Consider the following 22323-nt stretch of genomic DNA (forward strand, 5'->3'; position numbering starts at 1 on the left):
GAGAGAATATGAAAAAGAAACAACTAAGAACAACTAATTTCTGATTGAAATTGATCTGGCAGGAACTGAATGGTGTGGCCACAGAAAAATTTGGGTCAGACTCTGAGAGATCCTAAAGCTGGAATTTTTATATTTATGATTTAAAAAAAATTATTTATTTGACACAGACAGAGAGTACAAGCAGGGGGAGTGGCATGCAGAGGGAGAGGGAGAAGTGGACTCCCTGCTGAGCAGGGAGCCTGACATGGGGCTTGATTCCAAGATCCTGGGATCATGACCTGAGCCGAAGGCAGCCACTTATCTGACTGAGGCACCCAGGCATCCCTAAAGCTGGAATTTTTAATAAGAATGGGAGAATATCTATTAAAGAAAAACATTTAATTTCTGTCTCTTATACCCAAAGAGATTTTAAAAAGTAGACAGACAGTTTACCAGATAAGTAGGATCCCAAACATTTTGTGACATGATTTTAGTAGACTGGCATATACATATTTTTATTTATTTTTTTAACTAATTAATTTTTTAAAAAGATTTTATTTATCCATTTGTCAGAGAGAGCACAAGCAGGGGGAGCAGCAGACAGAGTGAGAAGCAGGCTCCTCACGGAGCAGGGAATCCAATGCAGGACACAATCCCAGGACCCCGGGATCATGACCGGAGTCGAAGGCAGACACTCAACCGACTGACCCACCCTGGCATCCCTATACATATTTTTAAATTAATTAATTAATTGAGTAAACTCTGCACTTAACAGGGAGCTTGAACTCATGACTCCAAGATCAAGAGTCACATGCTCTGCCAACTGAGCCAGCCAGGCGCCCCAGTAGATTTTACATAGGTCTCACCAGGACTAACTAGGAGTTTAGAAACAAGAAGATATTGAATAAAATGGCATTCATTCATTGGGAAATTGTTTCTGTATAAAATGGCTAAGTATGGTCTCTATAAAGAATTGTAATTAAATGGGAGTGAGAACAAATTCTTTGCTTACAGTTTCAGTGGCTTTAATTAAAATATATTTATATGGATGCGCCAGGCCATTTCACATGCAGTATGGATCTAACGTACTTGGGTTTAGAGTTCTAGCAAACACACCCAAAGATGGGAGAGTAGATCCGTTATTCGTCTGCTTTTCTGTAGCAGAGGCAGTATAACCCAATTGTTAAGACTGATAGCATTAGCACTAGACAGACCTGGTTTTGATTCCTGCTCAGCCACTTCCTGGCCCTGCAACCTTATGTAAGTTACTCAACCTCTCTAGGCCTAGTTTTCTCATCAGTGCTACACAGAAAATGAAACAACCTACTTCAAAGGGTTATTGTGAAAATTAGTTGAAAAAACTAAAGCTTTTAAGGGCCATCTCTGACACATTCCATTGTGGAAAGACATAACAGAGACAATATAATATCCAGTCCTTATTATACGGCAGCTACTGTACTTATGTGCTTCTAATACATTCTCTCATTTAATCCTTTGAGATAGATACTATTTCTTATCTGAATTTTACTCATGGGGACACTGAGGTTTAAGGAATTCCATGTAATCACACAGCTATACAAGCCCCTCGTTAGCACAATCACCTACAGGTGTACCCAATTTGATGCAAGACTATGCATGCATACACACACGAGGACATTTACATGCCACTGCTGCCAGTCCCACATTTCCTGGCACTACTATCTGGAATGGGTGGTGCCGGAACAGTACGGTGGCGAGAGTGGAAATGGCTGACGGAACACCCACTCGACCAACACGAGTGTCTTCATGAAAAGGGTGATGTATTGCGAAGAGCACAGCTCTGTCTCTAACTTGCCCTTGGACCTTCAATTTAGTCATTTAACCCAAGTCTTCGGGCCTCAGTTTCCTCATCTGCCAAATGCGGGGGCTGGCTCAGTTCTAGAATCCTCTGAATCTAAGCGGTCCTCAAGACTACCACCGTGATAGGCAGTTCTATGCAAACACTCTCGCCCCCATGGCAACGGCCACCCAACTCTCAGAAGCACTGGTATGCGCTCCACTCCAGCCAGCAGTACTATTTCCATCGCAAATTCCTGGGTGAATAGAGGGCTTGAAAGGGGGAGGGAATCTGTCGGTCAAAAATCTTAAAGCCCCTGGCTTTAAAAGAAGTTCTGGAATAAATTGTCTCTGGGTGGTGTGTATCTGCTAAATCAGAAAAACAGCATCAGGGTTTAATTCCCAAAATCACCCTTTTAGCAGGTAGAGGAGCTGTCTTAGCCGAGATGAGATTTAAAGGGTCACTTTGCCAGTAAGTGCTGAGTCAATGAGTGGAGGAGACTGTGGCCCAGGTTCATTAGCACACAGGCAAGGATGCCAAAGGAATGCTGCCAGAGAGTGTTTAAATCAATCTAGGTTTTGAGAAGTGATTCCAGTATTCATTTCCAAAGTACATAGACTAATAAGGCTCTCATTATGATGGACATTATCAGAGCTTCATCTTAGAAGCACAGGGACTCTGGGATAAAGAGACAAGGATAAAGGTATGAGAGAAGGTGAACATATCTTTTCAGGAAAAGCAGGAGATGTCCTTGAAAAGGCTACCCTATATCTGCCCGCTCTCTATTTTCAAGGCTTTGAAAAGTTGTTTTCCGGGTCTGTTGCTGGTAATGGTGAGGATGACAATGCTGAATTCATGGAGAGGAGGAGCTCCTGCCTTTTCCTCCTCCACGTCGCTTCCTTAGATTTGAGCCAGAGAGTAGAAGGGGGTTCTATCCTTTTATAACTTGGTTGTAAATGAAGTGGATGCTCAATTAAATACAAGTTTGAAGAACTCACTTTCTAAGAGGGAGGGGTTCCAGGGGAAATGCAATGTGCACTTCACCAGGTTCCCACCTGAGGGCAGCAGTGCGAGCCTTTGCTGCCTCCTTAGGGATGCTAACTGAGATATGCATTGTAAGGGCATCAAAGAGAGGAAGAGCGCGGAAGTCCACATGGGAGGTGGGGAACGAGGCTGGTGAGAGTTCTCAGAAGAGAAAACAGAGTTGTGTCCATGAAGCTGGGGGGCTTCTGGAATGAATGGAAGGTCTGTGCTGAAGACAGCAACACAGCTTGCTGAGAGATTCGGGAGCTGTGACATTCAGGGCAAATCTGGCTGGCGGCTCCTTCCAAACCTGTGGAGTTGGAACTTGCTGATTTTTCTCTGGCCACTAGAGGGCAGAATGTGAAAAGAAGATTTCAGCTTTCTCACCCTCTCAAATTGGCTTATACAGCCCTGGAGGAATTCTAAATTTCAGAAGGCATAAATCTTGATCTTGCTAACATGTATATTTGGTCAAGCCATTTCCTTGCTTACACATTTTCAATGGCTCCAGAATAGAGTCTGAGCTGATGAGAATGGCACACAAAGCTCTTTCTTAACTGTCTTTGGTCTTCCTTCCTAACTCTAAGAGTTAGTGGCCTACCTCACCCCTGGCCCCTACCCCCGCTCCCCCACCTGAACATACACAATCCTAGTGGAGTAGTGGGGTGGAAAGGGGAAGGGTGTTGGAGCCAACCACAAGCCAGCAAATCATCGCAGACTTTGTCATGATTCTCACATTCAACTCCAGGAATTCCTGTCTATTCTCTCTCAGATAAACTCTGAGGGCAGAGACCACATCTACCTTGTTCATTCTTATATCCTTAGTGCCCAGCACTCTTATAGGAGCTCATTAAACATTTATTGATCAGAGTCACAAATGAATGAGTTCATTTACCTTCCCTAGTCCACCTTACTACCATCTCTCTCGGTCTATAATAGGAAACCAGGTGGTCTCCCTATGACCCCCTTTGCTCCTTGCAATCTGTTTTGTACTCCGCAGCAAGTGATCTTTCTGAAATTCAAATTTGTTTAACATTCTTCATGGTTCCCATTACTCCCATGCTTCCCATTGTTCTTAAAGACCAAAATCCTTAACACGACCCATAATATAAGTGTAACTTAGAAGTTTGGGTATGTGTTAGTTAAGGGATCATAAGAAAGTTACTAGATCTCACTGACACTTCGTTTCCTCATCTAAAAAACGTAAATGATAGGGATGCCTGGGTGGCTCAGTCAGTTAAGCGTCTGCCTTTGGCTTGGATCATGATCCCAGGGTCCTGGGGTCGAGTCCCACATGGGGTTCCCTGCTCAGCAGGGAGGCTGCTTCTCCCTCTGCCACCTGCTCGTGATCTCTCTCTCTCTCTGACAAATAAGTAAAATCTTTTTTAAAAATGTGAGTGATAATCATTCCTGCCTCACTCACTCATAGGGTTGTGGGATTAAATGACCTAATACACATAAAATAGCATAATGTTCAGGTCTATGTTCAGTAAGTGGGAACCACAACTTTTAGGACCTGAATGATGACCTGCCTGCCTCTTACCATCCCCTCTCATTTTTTGGCAGCCTCATTAAGCTACTTTCAGATTCTGGAATGTGTCATGCTCCTTTTAATTTCCACCCATCCTTCTCATCCCAAAATTGACCTTCCTTCCTCCAAGAAAGCTTTCTTTGCACCTCATCGTCTAGTTCAGGTGGCCCTGCAATAGGTTCCCATAGCAGCCTATGTAACATTTATCACAGTATATGTTATCTACTCCTGGCATACTGATTGGCATTTAACGATGCCTCAATAGGGGCGCCTGGGTGGCTCAGTCGGTTAAGCCTTTGGCTCAGGTCATGATCCCAGGGTCCTGGGACCAAGTCCCAAGTCGGGCTCCCTGCTTCTCCCTCTGCCCCTCCCCCTGCTTGTGCTCTCTCTCTCTGTCAAATAAATAAAATCTTTAAAAAAATGCCTCAGTAAATATGTTCAATCGATTCCACTGCATTTCTCTTTTCCATGCTCTTTGTATACATTATTATTTCTTTCTGTTCTAAACCTGACGTCATGGCTGCTACATCCATAGCTCTTTCCTAAGAGAACCCTTCCCACCTGCAGCCTCCGTGGAAGAGGCAGCCCTAGGTAGCCACAGTGCATGTGCGGTTCGTGGAGGTACCTCTGCCTGAGCTGACTGGACCGGAATTGGGATCTCGTGCAACAGTGGACAATCCAGAACCTGGCCAATAACTTAAAACATAACTGGCACCAACAAAGAAGTAGGTTGATCAGATTCTCACTCTCTAAAATTTGAAAGGAAAGAATGAGACTTTTAAGGACAAGAACAAGAGCTAAAAGGATACATAACGAGAGGCCGTGAAATAAATTCCGAGCCCTGAGGGGTCGAGGCAAGCTACAGCTCTGAGGAAACAGGAACTGTGAGGAAGAGAACATCAATACACAGCAAAGAAGAAGGAACCAGTTGGTATTGGTGAAAGAGGCTCTGCCAGGAGGAGAATAGCTAAGTCGTGCTAAGGATTGAGTGTCACGATGACACTACCTAAAATGCTGTCTCTTGCTCTTTTGGGCTGTTAGTTGACCTGGGTTTCTATGGCAAATACCTTTAAAAGAAAATTATTGAGATAAATGGAATGAGTTGTCCTTTGCAACGCAGAGTGCCTAACTGATAAATCATCTCTCTGATTTAGGAAATCATCCCAGGCATCCTTCAGGGCTGAATTTCTGGCCCCCTTCTCTGTTCTCTTTCTCCAGAGAAGCATGTGTCATGTGATCTATAATGATTGGTTTGTCTGTCTCTACCAGGTGGATATCAGCCTGTGAACTCTTTGAGGACAAGGTAACTTGTCTGTTTCTCTGCAACATACTCATCTAGAGGCACACTTGATATATAAAACCAGGTACTGATTGAAGTACCTTACGTATTTTATTTAATCCTCATGAAAACCCTCTGAAGTGGATACTATTATCCTCACCCTTTCATGAAGGGGAAAGTGAAACAGAGACAGCCTCGCCAAAAGGGCAAAGTAGAGGATAAAGAAGGGATTCGAAATAGGAATTTTGACATCAGAATCCATGAGCTTAACTCCTATGCAGTATGGCCTTGAGCTAAAGGGTTTTGTGGACAGGGAATAGCAGTTAGTATGAATATTTGAACATTTCTATACAGAGTATAAAGTACTTTCACACATATTATATATGAGAATATCAGGAGTCTTCTCACCCTTTGTTGGAAACTAGCCAGCAGCGTAGCCCTGAAATACCAAATACCCAGATTCTTTCTACAGGCTTAGAAAAATGAAGTATAGAGGAACATAAGTCGTATTTTGTAAAACTCCAGGAACCCTGAGAGATGCTAATACCTGGTAGGCTGGATAGATTACTAGGCTAGTGTGTAAAGAAAGGATTGCATTCAAATATGAGAACCTTTCATCTGGGGCAAAACAGTCACTTTCTTAGCTGTTTCAAGAACTAAATCTCTTCATAAAACCGACAACTGAAGGTGTGTACCTAGTGTGGTGGGGAGGGTGGAGAGTGGTGATTCCACTTCCTACTATTGTTTTCAAAAGAGTCTGAGTTTAGGGAGCTCTTGCAGATGCCTGTATTGGCAGCTTCAACCGGTGCTCCTGGGTTGCCATGACAACAGGAAGCCAAACTCTTGGGGCTATTTATTGGTGAGTGATAAGGAGCCAACGGAAAGGAAAACTCTTCCAGGAAGCCTGGGGTTGTTTGGAGATGGTGGTAGAGCAAGGTGTTTACGTCCTGGTAGAGGGTAAATCCAGATGCCTCCTGGCGTGATGCACAAGTGGCTTCCTCCCAATCGTGTGTACCTCAGAGATCTGAATGAGTGACCAGGGGAAAGGTCTGAAGGTGACAACTGAGAATGCTCTTAAGTATTAATGGTGCTGTGTAAGGACAGGAAGAGTCTTTAGTTTTTCTCTGAAAGTGAGGGAACAGCAGGAGATGCTTGTACCTGAGTAAAATTCACCAGCGGAGTGAGTGATATTCGTGTTTAGGCTGAATTCCTGGTGACACAGCCCTATGGCTTTTGCTGACTGCCGTACTCCAGAAGGTATATTCCTTTCATGGAGCAGCTAAAGTATGTCAAGGACTGTGTTTTCCTCACTGTCACCTTTAATCCCTCCCCCATCTTTATTTATTTATTTTCTTATTTTTTTAAAAGATTTTATTTATTTATTCGACAGAGATAGAGACAGCCAGCGAGAGGGAACACAAGCAGGGGGAGTGGGAGAGAAAGAAGCAGACTCCCAGCGGAGCAGGGAGCCCGATGCGGGGCTCGATCCCAGGACCCTGGGATCACGCACTAAGTGGAAGGCAGACATTTAACGACTGAGCCACCCAGGCGCCCCCTCCCCCATCTTTAAGCCAGAACGCTTAAAGACTCAGGAGCCCCTACCTATCCTTCCAGCCTGACCTCCTGCCCAAGATCAAGGATCTTGATACTTCTCCACATCTCTGATTTTTGTCCCTAGAGTAGGAGGCTCCAGGGGACCACAGCTGACTCTGCCAGGCACAGAGGGTTGAGTCATCCTGCAGGCGTCAGAGCTGTTAGCAACAGCTCTGCTGATCTGTATGCAGCTCCAACTCCCTCTCCAGTTCAGAGTTTTGGAGCCGTCTTGTTCGAAAGTAAAGAACAGAACACAGATGGCTGGTAACAGGATCCCACGGGGGCCTCCTTTCCCACTGAGCCCATCCTGCTAATCCTTTTATAGAAAAAGAGAAAATAAATGGTGAATGGAGCAAAAAAGGAGTATCAGCTTCTGCACCATTCTTGGGGTGTAGGTAGAAGGCCTCTGAGAACAACCTCCAGCTACCCATTACATTTCCCAGGCATATTCCCTTCCTGGTCCTTATTTCTTCTTCCACTTCTTTTCCCTTCCTTCCTCCCATTTTCCATCCCGGTTCCCTAGTCTCTGTAGCAGCTTTGAATCTGATGGAGTGTTCTGCTGAATGCCTTGTATTTAACCAGGTAATTGGAACCCATACATGTATAAGAAAATCAAATGAACTAGAAGTTCAGAGGGGCTGATTTTATCAGCTTTATCTCTTGGGAATCCCTTTAGTTTCTTCTCTTCTGAGGTTAGGCTAATACATTACAAAGAATACAGACTTTGGAGCTGGAAAGAAGTGGGTTCCAAGCCCTGTCCTGAAAAAAAAAAAAAAATTAAAAAAATTTTAGCCATGCCTGGCTGCCTCAGTCGGAAGAGCATGTGACTCTTGATCTCAGGGTTGTGAGTTTGAGCCCCACCTTGGGTGTAGAGATTATGAAATAAATAAAAAAAACTGTATTAAAAAAAATTTTTTTTAAATCTCTTCTGCCATTTACTAGCTGTGTCCTCTTGGGCAATTTACCTAACCACTCTGAGTTCCAGGTATGGCATCTGAAGTTGTATATAATAGTATTTAGATTGCCAGTTGCTTTATAGATTAAATTAGCAGCCATAGTATCTAGAACATAACAGATGTGCCCAATACATGTTAACTATCTTTCCTCCCATCTCTTGCTGCTATAAGTAGTGGGTCCTTATTTTCAAGAATCTGAAAAAAAAATTTCCTGTTGAGAAAGTTAGCATCCTTGCTCAGGTGCTGCTGATACAATTGAAGAAGGAAAGACAAGCGGGAAGTGTGAGTGTTTTGCAAGACTAGAGGACAAAGACTTTATAAAAACTAGCATGTGAATACTCTAATGTTGCTTTCCCCCAGTGTAGGGATTCTTGGTGAAGACTGCTGGTTTCCTCACATTGTCTCTGCAGCATGGTTGACACAAATTAATTTTCCTTGGAAGATAAGATGCTGGGTTGCTGATTGACTGTGACTTTAAGTAAGTTATTATCCTTCTCTGGGTTTCACCAGAACAAAGGATCACTGCTCCTCTTCACTCCAGGAAAGGAGGAGGATTGTTTGAAGTCTGTGTAAATTCCAGGAGAGGAGAAAAGTTAAGTATGGCTTGGTATTATACTTGGCACTGAGACTATCGGAAGTGCCTGTACAATCAGATCAAATGCCACTGTTCAATTTATGTGATTAGCAAAGACTCAGCTGACACAGGACTGTGGTCTGACACGGTTCCTTTGTTCCAGATAATAAACATGTGTAATGTCAATTATACTAATGTGCTGTGCTCTAGTTGAAACAAGAAGGAGGTTGATGACGGGGCCAGCACACTGTACCTCATTCTCTCTGACCAGGAGCTCTCCGACAACACGTTTTTCCTGTCTCTCTTTGTAACTGGTAATTAGGTTCTCAGCTGAGCTGTCAAGAGTCTTGACAGGTTTCACAGGCAGTCACCATCTGACAATTTACAACTATGGGCTTTTCACAGCTGGCATGTTCCCTCCCAGGGAACCAAAGTTTCTCAGTCCTAGGCTCCTCCTATCATTCAAAGAGGCTGATCCGAGAGGAAAGCCAGCTTTCTCAGTGCATTATCCAATTCCAAAGCAGAATGTTGTGGCCAGTGGTGGTGACGGGGAAAACCTCTGTATTCATGTTTGTCCTCAGCGGGAAGGCCTGGCTCTATGGTTGGCAGTAGAGTAGGGGAGAGTGGGAGTGACTGGAGCCGGAAGTGGCATGGGGCTATGGGGACTTAACAGAGCCTTTTAATAAAGTTGCTGTTTCTTCTATTCTTCCAAACCGCAACTCCTTTACACCCCCAAAAATGGAAAGCCAGGACTCAAACAGATACACCCATGTTCATGGCAGCTGCATTCACAGTAGCAAAAGGTGGAAACAACCCAAATGTTCATTGGCAGACAAATGGCTAAACAAAATGTGGTATGTACATACAATGGAATATTATTCAGCCTTAAAAAGGAATGAAATTCTGACATGTGCTACAACATGGATGAACCTCAAAGACATTATGCTAAGTGAAATAAGTCAGTCACAAAAGGACAAATGCTGTGTGATTCCTCTTATATGAGGTTCTTCGAGTAGACAAATTCACAGAGACAGAAAGTACAATGGAGACCAGCAGGGACTGGGTGGGTGGAGGCAGGATGGGAAGTTGTTGTTTAACAGGTACAGAGTTTGAGGCGCCTGGGTGGCTCAGTCGGTTGAGCACCCGACTCCTGGTCTCAGCTCAGGTCTTGATCTCACGGTTGTGAGTTCGGGAGCCGTGTTGGGCTCCATGCTGCGGGGGGTTGAGCCTACTTAAAAAAAAGAAAATAAAACCCCAAAAACAGGTACAAAGTTTCCATTTTGGAAGATGAAAAAAGTTCTGGAGATGGACAGCAGTGATGGTTACACAACAGTGTGAGTATACTCAATGCCACTGAACTGTACACTTTAAAATGGTTCATTGGGGGTTGCCTAGGTGGCTCAGTCGGTTAAGTGTCTGCCTTCAGCTCAGGTCATGATCCTGGGGTCCCGGGATCAAGCCCCACGTCATGCTCCCTGCTCAGCGGGGAGCCTGCTTCTCCCTCTCCTGCTGCAGCTCCCCCTGCCTCTGTGCATGCATTCTCTCTCTTGCTCTGTCAAATAAAATTATAATAAATAATAATAAAATAATTTTGTTAATTTTGTTATATTTTGCCACAACCCCATTTGGATCAGGGTAGTTGAGGCAACACAGTGGAAGTCCTAAAGATGAAACCAGGGCATTTGTGGGCATGGAACTAACTTTGCTTGAATTCAGACTTCACTCTGGACTTTTTAGTTTGTGTGAGCCAAAATATTCTCATTTTTCTTAAACTACTTTGGGTCTGATTCTCTGCCACTTGCAACCAAACCGTCCTAAATGATTTAGAACTGTTTATGTGTTGGTCTTTCTCACTAGGCTATGATCTCAAGAATAGTAATGGTATCTTATTCATCTGTATATCCACAGAGCCCAGAATAATGCACATAACTGACATCCTGTAAATGTTTGCTACCTATCAATTCACTATCCCATAAACATTTATTGTGAGTCGTCTATATGTCAGAAATTGGCTTAGGTGTAGGAGATGGAAATAAGAATGAGTGACTAGAGGCGCTGGCTGGCTCAGGAGGTAGAAAGACCATGTGACTCCCGATCTCAGGTTTGTGAGTTCAAGCCTCATGCTGAGCATAGAGCTTACTTTAAAAAAAAAAAAAAAGAAAGAAAAAAAAAGAGTGAGTGAATAAAAACTGTTACCTTGGAGTATTAGGAAGAATAGCAACCACAAAGGCTAGTGTGATGGAGAACTCTCAGAAAAGATGCACACTTATGCTGGCGTTCCCAGGAAGTTGATGTCACCTTGGCACTCTGTGCCTGGCTGATGGGCATCTTCTGGGCTCCTGCACTTGCCAGATATTCTCAGGATTGCCTAAGACTTTGAGAATGTCTGGAAGGCGCCTCCCTCCCAAAATAGTGTACATACCAGATTTATACCTGGTCCTGTCATATGAACTGTTGTTGTTTTTTTTCTGCTGTGCTTCTCTGTGTTGCTTGAGTCTCAAAAACATAACCTGTAAAAGGAGTATGCCCTGCCCATTTCTCTGAGTTATGGTAAAGGTCAAAAGACCTCATCGACCTATGAAAGTTGCACTGTATCCAGGTGACGGTTGCTTTCTTCTACTTGGGCTTAGTAAGTGTTAATACATTCTACTCTAGCTAGCATGCCCACAAAACCGTATCATTTGGCCTCACCAGCAGTTCTATTCTACTTGTAGTGAACATCTGTTGTTTTTGTCTGTCCAGAATCGCTCCCTCTTCTTCTGGCAGAAAGTACCCTACATTCGTTTGGGGAATTTCCTCTCCATCTATTCCACTCCGTCGACATCAATTCTGGGTAGTTCTTGTGGAGCTGTTACTCTGAGCCTTTTGCCACAGGGTGATCACGGAATCCCAGCTAGGCAATCAAAATGTCTCATCCTTCGGTGAAGCTACTAGCCCACAGAAGAGCATATGACACAAGGCCCAAGCTGGGACACCTGCAGCTATTCCTTTGTGTTTTATAAACTCTTATGAGAGAGTGAGAAGCTTTTCTTTGCCTTTGGGGTCAGTAAACTGGGACAATGTAAATCTGAACTTTTGTGGCCATTCCTCCCACTCCATTCTGCCCCCTGCCCTGGTCCAGCATCCCTCTGACGCGTGAAATAAACTAAGATGGAAGTCCACCTTAGTATGATCTATGTGAATTCTGCTTAAGCCTCTCAGGGAAACATGTTTGTGGTCCATAAGCCCCAAATTCTGATCTGTTCAGCCTCACAAAGTCCCAAATGCCTTCAATTTCTACATTTGCCGTATTTTAATATTTTGGTATTGAGAATATTTATGAGGAGGAGAAAGGACGAGCTTCATGATAACCATTTATATGGTACCATTTGATAACCGGACTAGACCTCTGTCCCCTGCTCAGAGGTTTTGGCAGCAGGTGGGAGAGAGCAGGTTACGCAGGAAACATCACACAGCAGGCAAGTGGAAGTGGAAGTATAAACCTGAACTTTGGGACAGGGGCTCCTATCACAGCGATCACAACACAACATATCAGTAAAGGAAGCATCTGGTTAAAACCAATATCAGAAAACTTGATTTGGGGCGCCTGGTTGGCTCAGTCAGAGCATGTGACTCAATCTCAGGGTTGTGAGTTCAAGCCCCACATTGGGCATGGAGCCTATTTAAACACAAAAACAATTCCTTGATTCATTTCCTATGTGTAGACAGTAGCAATGGCAGCATTCGGTGTTGGGGTATATTAAACTAGGTGGCAGCAGTGGAAAGCACCTGAACCGCCAGTTCATAGACAATCTCATAACACAGACAATCTCATAACAAAATCCAGTCTATAGAGAAAAATAACCAAGCAATTGGGAGCTGGGGATGGTATGTGGAGAGAGAGAAAAAGGGGAGTCAGATACCTAACAAAATTCTTTCAATTCCTGAGGCACTGCACTTTTCAGTTACATAAATTTCCTTCTTCCCCCCTTAAGCTGATTTAAATAGTCACTTTCAACCAAAAGACTTCTTACTAGTATAGTATGACTACCTAGTCAAGATAAGGCTAAGGAGGAGACCCAAAGACAATCCCAGGCCAATAAAATAGCAACTTATTTTATGTTTTGATTGCCAGCTGTTTGTTTCATATCCTATGTGGCACAACTCTGGTGTGAATTAATGTAGTGTCTTTTTTATTTTTTTGTTTTTTTGAATCCTGGCAAATGTCAGCCAAAGAGAACGGCATGACAAAATCACCAATTGGTCCTGAAGATAAATTCCAAAAACCTCTCAGTCCACAAACATGCTGCCCAACCCTTCCCACATTCACAGATGTCTCAGACAATCATGATGCACTGATCATGGGGTGCTTGCCAGAGGGTGGTGCCGGAGCAGTGGGATGAATATTTACATCTCTACACGTACACAGTAAGAGCTAACGCTTGAAATAAACAACCTAATGCACACAACTGAAAATGTATTCTTGTTTGTTACTTCAAAAATCTAACTACATTACCCTTTATTTTTTAAGATTTTATTTATTTGACACAGAGAGACACAGCGAGAGAGAGGGAACACAAGTAGGGGGAGTGGGAGAGGGAGAGGCAGGCTTCCCACTGAGGAGGGAGCCCGATGCGGGGCTCGATCCCAGGATCCTGGGATCCTGACCTGAGCCGAAGGCAGACGCTTGATGACTGAGCCAACCAGGTGCCCCACTATATTACCCTTTAAAGAGAGATCCTAAGCACAGTCACCTAACAGATTGCATTCAACCTTCTAATTCTTTTTTTTTTTTAAAGATTTTATTTATTTATTCGACAGGATAGAGACAGCCAGCGAGAGAGGGAACACAAGCAGGGGGAGTGGGAGAGGAAGAAGCAGGCTCATAGTGGAGGAGCCTGATGTGGGGCTCGATCCCAGAACGCCAGGATCACGCCCTGAGCCGAAGGCAGACGCTTAACCGCTGTGCCACCCAGGCGCCCCTCAACCTTCTAATTCTTAATTTCCATAATTCTCCTACTGAACATCTGATTCCCAACCATACCCCTACTTCCCAGGTTCATGAAAATTGTATCTTTGCCTCTTAGGTTTTTTTTTCTTTTCATCTCTACCTCTAGTCACAGAAATAGGTTTTGTAGTTCCATGTACTACAAAACTGAAAGTAATCAAACAATAAATTCTTAATATATCTCTCACTTAGACATTATATATTTAAATAATTTGCATTTCAACCTCCCTGGGAAGGGCATAAGTACAATACTGATAGCACCTCCTCTAGGAAGCCTTCCCTGACTGACTCCCCCACCTGGGTGCTGGATTAGGAGAGCTTTCGTGTGCTCCCAAAGCATCCTGAGCTCACTCCTCCTGTAGCATTTGCAATGCAATATTTTAATTATCTGCTTCCTCACCTGTTTCTCCCAATTAAATGCGATCTCTTTGAGGAAAAAAAAACCCCACAAAACAGAGCTAATCCTTTAAATGGGGTAGGCACTTCACATATTACATTTAATCCTAAATACCTCTGAGGAAGGTAATGTTTATTTATTCATTTATTTTTAAAGATTTTATTATTTTTAAGCAATCTCTATACCCAAAGTGGGGCTCGAACTCACGACCCTTAGATCAAGAGTCACACACTCTACTAACTAAGCCAGTCAGGTGCCCTTGAGGAAGGTGACGTTCACCCCATTTTGCAGATAAGGAAAGGAACTCTGAGCCTGGTTATGACACTCACGCAAGGAGCATAGTGACGTACACTAGGAAGTGACAGAAGTGGGCCTCCACAGTCAGTGCCCGCTGCTGCACTTGGCCTTCTTTCAGACTCCGGAGCAGCTGCTTTAACTTATTCATGGCTTGCTGCAGATGCTTAGCTGATAGATACCTGAGACCGAAAGGTTTTTAGGTCAGAACTTTATTGAGCTGAATTGTATTCTACTCTCCTTAGGGTACCTTGGCCCAGCATTTTCCTATTCCTGTGGGTTAAAGTGAATGAATCTGGGGCGCCTGGGTGGTTCAGTCGGTTGGGCATTCTGCCTTCGGCTTGGGTCATAGTCCCAGGGTCCTGGGATTGAGCGCCCCATCAGGCTCCCTGCTCTGCAGGGAGTCTGCTTCTCCCTCTACCTCTGCCTGCCACTCCCCCTGCTTGTGCTCTCTCTCTGTCTTTCAAATAAATAAATAAAACCCTTTAAAAAGAAAATAAATAAATAAAGTGGGCGAATCTGTTGCCTCCACATGCAGGGCACTTTTCAAAGATGTTCACAAAATGAACTCGATTACGTGAGAGTGCGGAGCTCAAGAAACAACTTTATACATGATGAGCTTTATTTTCCAGCCTGTGGAAGCCATACTTACGTAAGACAGCCTTATGTAGACATGTCTGAGTGAGGTATGACAACCAGACTTAAACCTGCCTTAGTTGGTTGGTCTTGGAGCCTAAAGACAAAATCTATGGATGAACTGATAGCCCAGGATGCACTGTATGGGCTGCTGGTAACATACTGATTTATTTATTTGTTGATTATCAGTTTCATGGAGTGCCTCACCCCTGGTTTCTACAGTGAAAATTCTAAGACACATCCTTCTCACCAACTACCCTGTCATGCACTCAGCTTCAATGGTTTTTGCCTTCTAGTGTAAGGAGATAGCGGGGTAAAACACCCAAAGAAGCGTTTCTTCTTTGTTTCTAAATGTGCATGCTCGCGCACACACGCACACACACTTTGGAATTCAATTTATCTGTGTATGTTATTTACATCATTCCTGTAATTATAGATTTTTGAACTAAAGGATTCCTGAGATCATTTTTAGTCTATTACACTTAGATAGGAAATTGAGGCCCAGAAAAGTATAAATTAAGGTCTGGTTCTGTGCATCATTTGCTAATAGGTAGTTCTGCATTGTTATTTAAATTTTTTTAAAAAAGATTTTATTTATTTGAGAGAGAGAGAGAGAGACAGAGAGAGTACAAGCAGGGGGAGAGGCAGAGGGAGAGGGAGAAGTAGATTCCTCCCTGATCTGGGAGCTTGACCTGGGGCTCGACGTGGGGCTCGACATGGGGCTCGATGTGGGGCTCGACGTGGGGCTCGATCCCAGGACATGGAGATCATGACCTGAGCCAAAGGCAGATGCTTAATCATCTTAGCCACTCAGGCGCCCCTGTTATTTAAATGTTTTGTGCATGCAGATCTAATCTCTCTAATAGGATTCTCTTTGGGGGGGGGAGTGCAGAGGGAGAGAGCAGGAATCTTAAGCAGGCTCCACACCTAGTGTGGAGTCTGATGTGGGCTTGATCTCAGGACCCTGAGATCACGACTGAGCCGAAATCAAGAGTCAGACGCTTAACGGACTGAGCCACCGAGGCACCCCTCTGATAGGAATTTGAGTTCCTAGTATGGGGAGGGATTTGAGAAAGGGAACCAATAAGCAGTGGGAAAAAAAGCGGCTTAAAGTTCATGCTGAACCTGTACTGTACTTTTAGCTCTCCATGCTGAGTTGCACAAAGTTACTTAATTTTTTTGCACTTTCTTTCTCTCTATTGGGAGTCACTGTCATCGACATCATCCTTTTTCAGGGTGTTGGAAAGATTAAGGGGATCATCAATGTAAAGCCCTTGCTTCATACGGTTCTTGGCACAGAGTAACTCTATAAACATTAGTTCCATTTGCCCCTTCTGTATTTTACTTAAGCCTAACATACAGTAGGAATTCAATAAGTATTTGTTAAATTGAGATGAACATGACTTGGTCTTTTACTAAGTGACAACACTGAAAAGATAGTTTAATCAGACAGATTCCAGATCGGTCAGCGCACCCATCTGCACATTGACAAGCTGCCTTGTCACACATAGATACACGCATGACAACAAATATAGTGACATTACACATGGTCAGGCATCTCCTACACACAAAAAATATGTGCATGACATCAAGCTGTCCCCGGTTGGTGGTGCCAGGAGTAGACATAGTGGAAGGAGAATGTGGTTTAGATTCACTCACCGCCAGGTTCAAATTCTAGCTCACCACTTACTAGTTGTGTGATCTTGGGCAAGTGACATAACTCTCTGAACCCTAGTTTCCTTACCTATAAATTGGAAGTAATAATAATAGAACTTACTGCACAAGTTTGTTGTGAGGGTTAAATAAGTCAGTGTATGGAAAAAGCTTATTCTTGGTTTTGTCACAGCTTAGGTAACTTTTTTATTGAGGCCAAAACATGTTTGGTACCCATTCTTCACCCCACAGCTTGCTTGCTTTCTTTTTTTAAAAAATTTTTATTTCAGGTAATCTCTCCACCCAATATGGGGCTTGAACTGAGGACCCCAAGACCAAGAGTGATGTGCTCTACCGACTGAGCCAGCCAGGTGTCTCTCACCCCACAGCTTTCTGACCCCTATTTGTAGGCTCAAGGAATACCTAATTGAGATATGAGAAAGCCTCTCACAGAGGTGATATGTGAGCTAAATCTTGAAGGATATTAACCAACCAGCAAAGGCCTTTCAGGCAGAGGAATGCAGTGCCACATCCTGAAGACAGCGTATTAGCAGTTAGCAGAAGAGTGAATAATAGTTCAGGATGGTGGGAACATCCTAATTAAAGTTAGAAAGGTATGCAGGGGTTTTATCTGGATTTTATTTGGAGGGTTTCGGGGAGCCATGGAAGAGTTGTTTTTTGTTTGTTTCGTTGGTTGGTTTGTTTTTTTTTTTTTTTTTTTCCATCGGAGAGTTTTAAGCAGAGAAACGGACACATTCAACTTTTAGAAACTGCACTGTAGGAAGATTAAAACCATTCACCTCGGTATAGAGAATGGGGCACCCTCGGGGTAAGGAGAGTAGTTGGAAGGCAATTACAGCACCCGAGGTTAGAAACTGAGTATGAATCACCATAGCAGAAGCAGTGGGGATGAAGAAATGGATGAACTAGAGAAATGTTCAGGAGTTAAATCACAGAAGGTGCAAAATCTGCAATTGTTCTAAGTATTAAGTTATTTTTCTACCATTGACGAGTGTAATTTTCTTGTTTGGATACAATTTTAGAAATTAAATAACATATGTTTTGCGGTAGCAACGAATGATACTTTACTGTTGAACAAATTTGACAGGATAAGTCCATGTGTATGTATGTATGTGTGTGAAATTTGAAGAATTTAAGGAGGGAGGGCTCTTAGTACAAGATCATAGGTAGATATCTGGAATAATAATTTTTTAAGAAGACAGCCAAGGTCTCTTAAGATACAGTGTGTGCTGGGGAAACAGAGAGGGGTGGAACAAAAATTTATGGTAGAGGTGGTGTTAAGAGGGAGAATGAGGCAGTAGCAGACACAATATTATAAAAAGAAACAGTACCTATACAAGAGCAAACCTTTAGATTTAACTATCAGTTTATAAGAAATATGGGCAATGAAGCAAATGTCAAATGACCTTGTGAGGATGCAACTGGCAAGTCCAGAATGTGGAAAATTCTACAGGATCTATAATCTGATTTCTTAGACAAATAACTGCATACAAAAAGGAAAGAAAGAGGGGCTCCTGGGTGGCTCAGTCAGTTGAGAGTCCGAGTCTTGGTTCTGGCTCAGGTTGCGATCTCAGGGTCGTGGATCCAGCCTCGCATCAGGCTCTGTGCTCAGTGTGGAGTCTGCTTCAGATTCTCTCTCCCTCTCCCTTCTACTCTCTCTCAAATGAATAAATAAAATCTTAAAAAAAAAAAAAAGGAAAGAAAGAAGGAAGAAAAGGAAGGAAGGAAGAAAAAAGGAAGAGGGAACTGTTATACATGAAAAACAATATAAGAGACATAGCTATTAGTCAAATGCAAAGTGTAGAATTTCAGATCCTGGTTCACACAAATGGACTGTAAAATGACATTCTGGAAACTTTAGGAAAAACTGAACATGGGTTGGGTATTAAATAATAAGAAATTATTGTAAAGGTGTGATAATGATATTGTGGTTATGTTAACAACCAAAGTATTTCTCAGAGACACATATTGAAGTATTTTTGGGTAAAATGCTATGATGGTTTACCAGAGATTTACTTAAAAATATATTGGGGGGGGCGGCACCTGGGTGGCTCAGTCGGTTAAGTCTCTGACTCTTGATTTTGGCTGGGGTCATGATCTCAGGGTCGTGGGATTGAGTGCCGTATGGAGCTCCACACTCAGTGTGGCATCTGCTCCAGATTCTCTCCCTCTCCCCCCAACCTCCGTGCTCACTGTCTCTTTTGCAAATAAATAAATCTTAAAAAAAAATACATGGGGGGGGGAATACACTGGGGAAAAAAGGCTGTGGGAGAATAGGTGAAACAAGAATAATAAAATGTTGATAATAGTTGAAGTTAGGTGATGGACACATGGAGGTTTATTACCATATCCCATTCCTTTTGTGTATGTTTGAAATTTTCCATAGAAAATGAAGAATAAATAATATAGGAAAGCCTGAATTTCTTTCCATTCCTAAAGGTAGGAAATAACTAGAAGAGAACATTCTTGCTGTAACCGTCAGAAGAAAGAATCAGGATTGGAAGGGCATCATTTGAGGGGTAGATGGAGGAAGAGAGGCTCCAAGGACTAGAAGGTAGAAGGAAAACTTGTTTCAGGTGGTGTTGGAAAGCCAAGGAAGGACACAGTTTCAAGATGGAAGGAGTACCAACCATGTCAAATATTGCAGATGTCAAGAAGGATTAAAATGACTCCGCTAGACACAGCAAGTAAGAGGTCACTCTTGACCTTTGTAAGATCAGTTTCAGTGTAGGTGGGAAGACAGACAACTTTTCCAAGAAGCTTGGCTTTGAAGGGGAAGAGAGATGAAGATTGTAATCTTTTTTTTCCCTCCAAATAAACTAGGGTATGTTTTTATGCTGAGGGGAAGTTGACACCTGACAGTAGTTGACAACATAGGTGAGAAGAGGACTGACTGACAGAGCAAACCCCCTTACTACCAGAAAGCGTATTTAGAACAAATTATATGTATAACCCATTGAAGTGGGTATCTTGTTTTTCTGGTCATAGCCAGTTTACTTTCCTAGTTTACTGTAACTATCAGTTGTTCTAGAGTACTCATAAGTCTCAAACAACAGATCTATTTATCTCACTACTTACCAGTTGAGAAATCAAGATTTATGACTGCACTTGAGACACACTTTTTGGTTCCTGAATAAAATTGCTCTCTTTATAGTCCACTGAAGGAGTTCTCCTCTAAAAAATTTTTTTCACCACAAAAAAAATTTGAAGCTCTCTTTCCTGCGTTAGGACGCGTGGGACCCTTTAGTTTGTTTGCTGCTCCTGTTTCCAAAATTTATCGTCACTCAAACTACTAGAAACATATACCAAAACTTCTCAAGAATTTGTCTCTTTCCTATCATTACCAACATACAGGGTGGTTTAATCTGTATTCTCAACTCTTATTACCGTTCCGGAAGTTATTATAAGCTTTTAGAATCTCAAAAACTCAGCTACGTACTGATTACACTGCCCAGTTTACCTCTGAATTCCACGGAGTAGTTGAACCGAGGTGTGTAAGAACTGCATATCCTACACGCCAGGGCAAGCTTCTCATTCGCACGGGTATCGGGGGCGGATGTTTTTGAAAGTGAGAACAGAGGAGGAGAGCTGATAAACTCTTCTTTCTCAGATTTCTGGGTGAAATGAATGCATCTGACGCCGGCGTGGCAGAAGAATACAGCCAGCTGAGCGCGGCCCGGCTGGACTGAGGCTGGGACTCGGGGTGCCCGGGAGACCCCGCCCAGTGCAAGCACTCGCGCGCTCTCGTGAGGGCGCGCACGCGTACGCAGTCGGGTCTCGCGCAGGGTCGGGCCTGTCAGGCGGGAAATCTCGCGAGATCGGAGACTGGGATGACTCTCGGGAGGAGGGGAGTGGTGTCGGGGAAGGGGGGGGAAACCTGGGCAGCGGCCGGGCTCTGTGGCTTCAGGGCTCGGAGAGAGAGAGAGAGAGGGAGGGTGGCAAAGATAGTGAGTCGGTGCCGCCGCCTGTCTAAGGAGAGAGGAGGGGTCCCGCTTGTCTGCGCTCTTCGCAGGCCGAGAGCGCGAGGCACCCGCGAACCTCTGAGGCCTCCCGGCCCCTGGGGACCCCGCCCCGCCGCCGGCCGGCCGGCCCGCGGCCTCTCTTCCCTTTGTGAGCGCCCCCTTCCCAGGGGTGGTGGTGGTGGTGGCGGAGGGCTGTGCGTGGGCCCGCCCGTCTAGGGGCCGTGGCGGGGCACAAGAGGGCCTCGGCTGTGTGAGGACGGAAGGTGGCCGAGGCCCGGGCCGGTTCCCCCGAGGCGGCGGCGGCGGCGGCGGCGGCGGCGGCTCCCAGCACTTCCCCGCGCCATCTTAGCTGAGCCCAAGCGCTGAGGGCGCCTCCTCGACCCCGGTCGTCCCCTCGCCCCCTCCCCCCCCCCCGCCCCTTGTCGCAGAGCTTGGGCTGGGCGGCTTGCTGGGGCTCGGGGGGGGGGGGGCGGCGGTCGGTCGCTAGGCCCCCTCCTCCTCACTCCTCGCTCTCCAGTGTAGCGGCTACCCGAGCGCTGCAGGGGGCTGCGCCTGCCTACTCCGCCCCAGACCTGTCGGCGAAAGGGTAAGGGCACCTCTGCTTTGGGAAAGGGAGACATGGAGGGGGCGGGGAAATTCGGCCCACTCTGGCCTCCGAGAAGGGAGGTGGGGGTGGGGTAGGAAGGGAGACAAGGAGGGTCTGTGATTCTGTGGGTGGGGTGAAGAAGCTGGTGAGCTAGGCGCCCTCCCGTTTTGAGGGGCAAGAGCAATTACATTCCTCTTTCCTGAGGGTCACCGGAAGGGGTGGTGGAAGGGGATGTCTCGAGGAAGGTGTGGCTCTCTTGGGGAGACTGGGTTGATGTGCACCCCGATTTAAAGGCGCGAGGTCCCTTTCCCTTCTGATCCCTCTGCTCCTCCCTCTCCTTTGTAGTGTCTGTATTCTTGGGAAGGGTAGCCTGCTGGGGGTCCACCCCTGCTCAGGAAATCTGTACTCCTATAGGGGTGATGGAAGCGTTTCTCTCCCCCTACCCTTCCCCCTTCCCCATCCTTTAGTCTACTGCAATGCTGCAGAAGTCCAAGGCAGTTTCTTCATACACAGGCCCGTGTATACACTGAAGGGAGGGGGAGCTGAAGAGGAAGTAATGGCGCTTCCCTTGGAAAGGTTACCCTTTTCCCTTTGGTTTTAAATCGATAACAGTACCGGTTTAATATTCTTCCCCTGAGATCTGTTCCTGGGAAGTGTAGCTTTCCTGTTGTTATTGTTGGGAGATACGGCCTCTCGAGAGGGACCCTGCCATGTTTGAACAGTTTTGATGTCTCTCTCGCTCTCTTTTAAACACTAGATTGACATTTTTTTTGGTAAGCATATTGGGTTTTCACTAGGATTCAAATAGAACAATTTTGTGCTCTTTCATGTCCCTCTCCTTTTTTTTCTGTGATTTTAGTACTTTAAGAATTATTAAAGATTAATGCATATAGACAGGCCGTCTGATGGGCATTCTCCCTGACCTGTGAATTTTTAGGATTCATACTGTTTTGTATAACACTGGAATTGGAGTTTTCTGAAAATGATTAGGTTACAAACCTTTCTGTAGAAATGCTTTTTTTCTTAAGGAAATGAG

At 44.4% G+C, this 22323-nt stretch overlaps 1 protein-coding gene and 1 long non-coding RNA gene across 6 annotated transcripts in view; one reads left to right on the forward strand and one right to left on the reverse strand.

Annotated features, from left to right (window-relative positions):
* Positions 1-20482, reverse strand: part of LOC148107996 (uncharacterized) — a 54221-nt gene extending 33739 nt beyond the window's left edge. For all 4 annotated transcript variants that reach the window (XR_015721368.1, XR_015721367.1, XR_015721366.1 and 1 more), the window contains exon 1: positions 20200-20482. This is a non-coding gene — a long non-coding RNA (uncharacterized LOC148107996). The remainder of the gene's footprint in view (positions 1-20199) is intronic.
* A 114-nt stretch (positions 20483-20596) lies between these two features.
* Positions 20597-22323, forward strand: part of TAOK1 (TAO kinase 1) — a 151788-nt gene continuing 150061 nt past the window's right edge. For both annotated transcript variants that reach the window (XM_087854652.1, XM_045773569.2), the window contains exon 1: positions 20597-21287. The gene's annotated coding sequence lies outside the window, so the exon portion shown is untranslated. The remainder of the gene's footprint in view (positions 21288-22323) is intronic.

This window comes from Ursus americanus, chromosome 23 (assembly GCF_024610735.1).
Source record: "Ursus americanus isolate L20-20 chromosome 23, mUrsAme1.1.p, whole genome shotgun sequence".
NCBI classification, from domain to species: Eukaryota; Metazoa; Chordata; class Mammalia; order Carnivora; family Ursidae; genus Ursus; species Ursus americanus.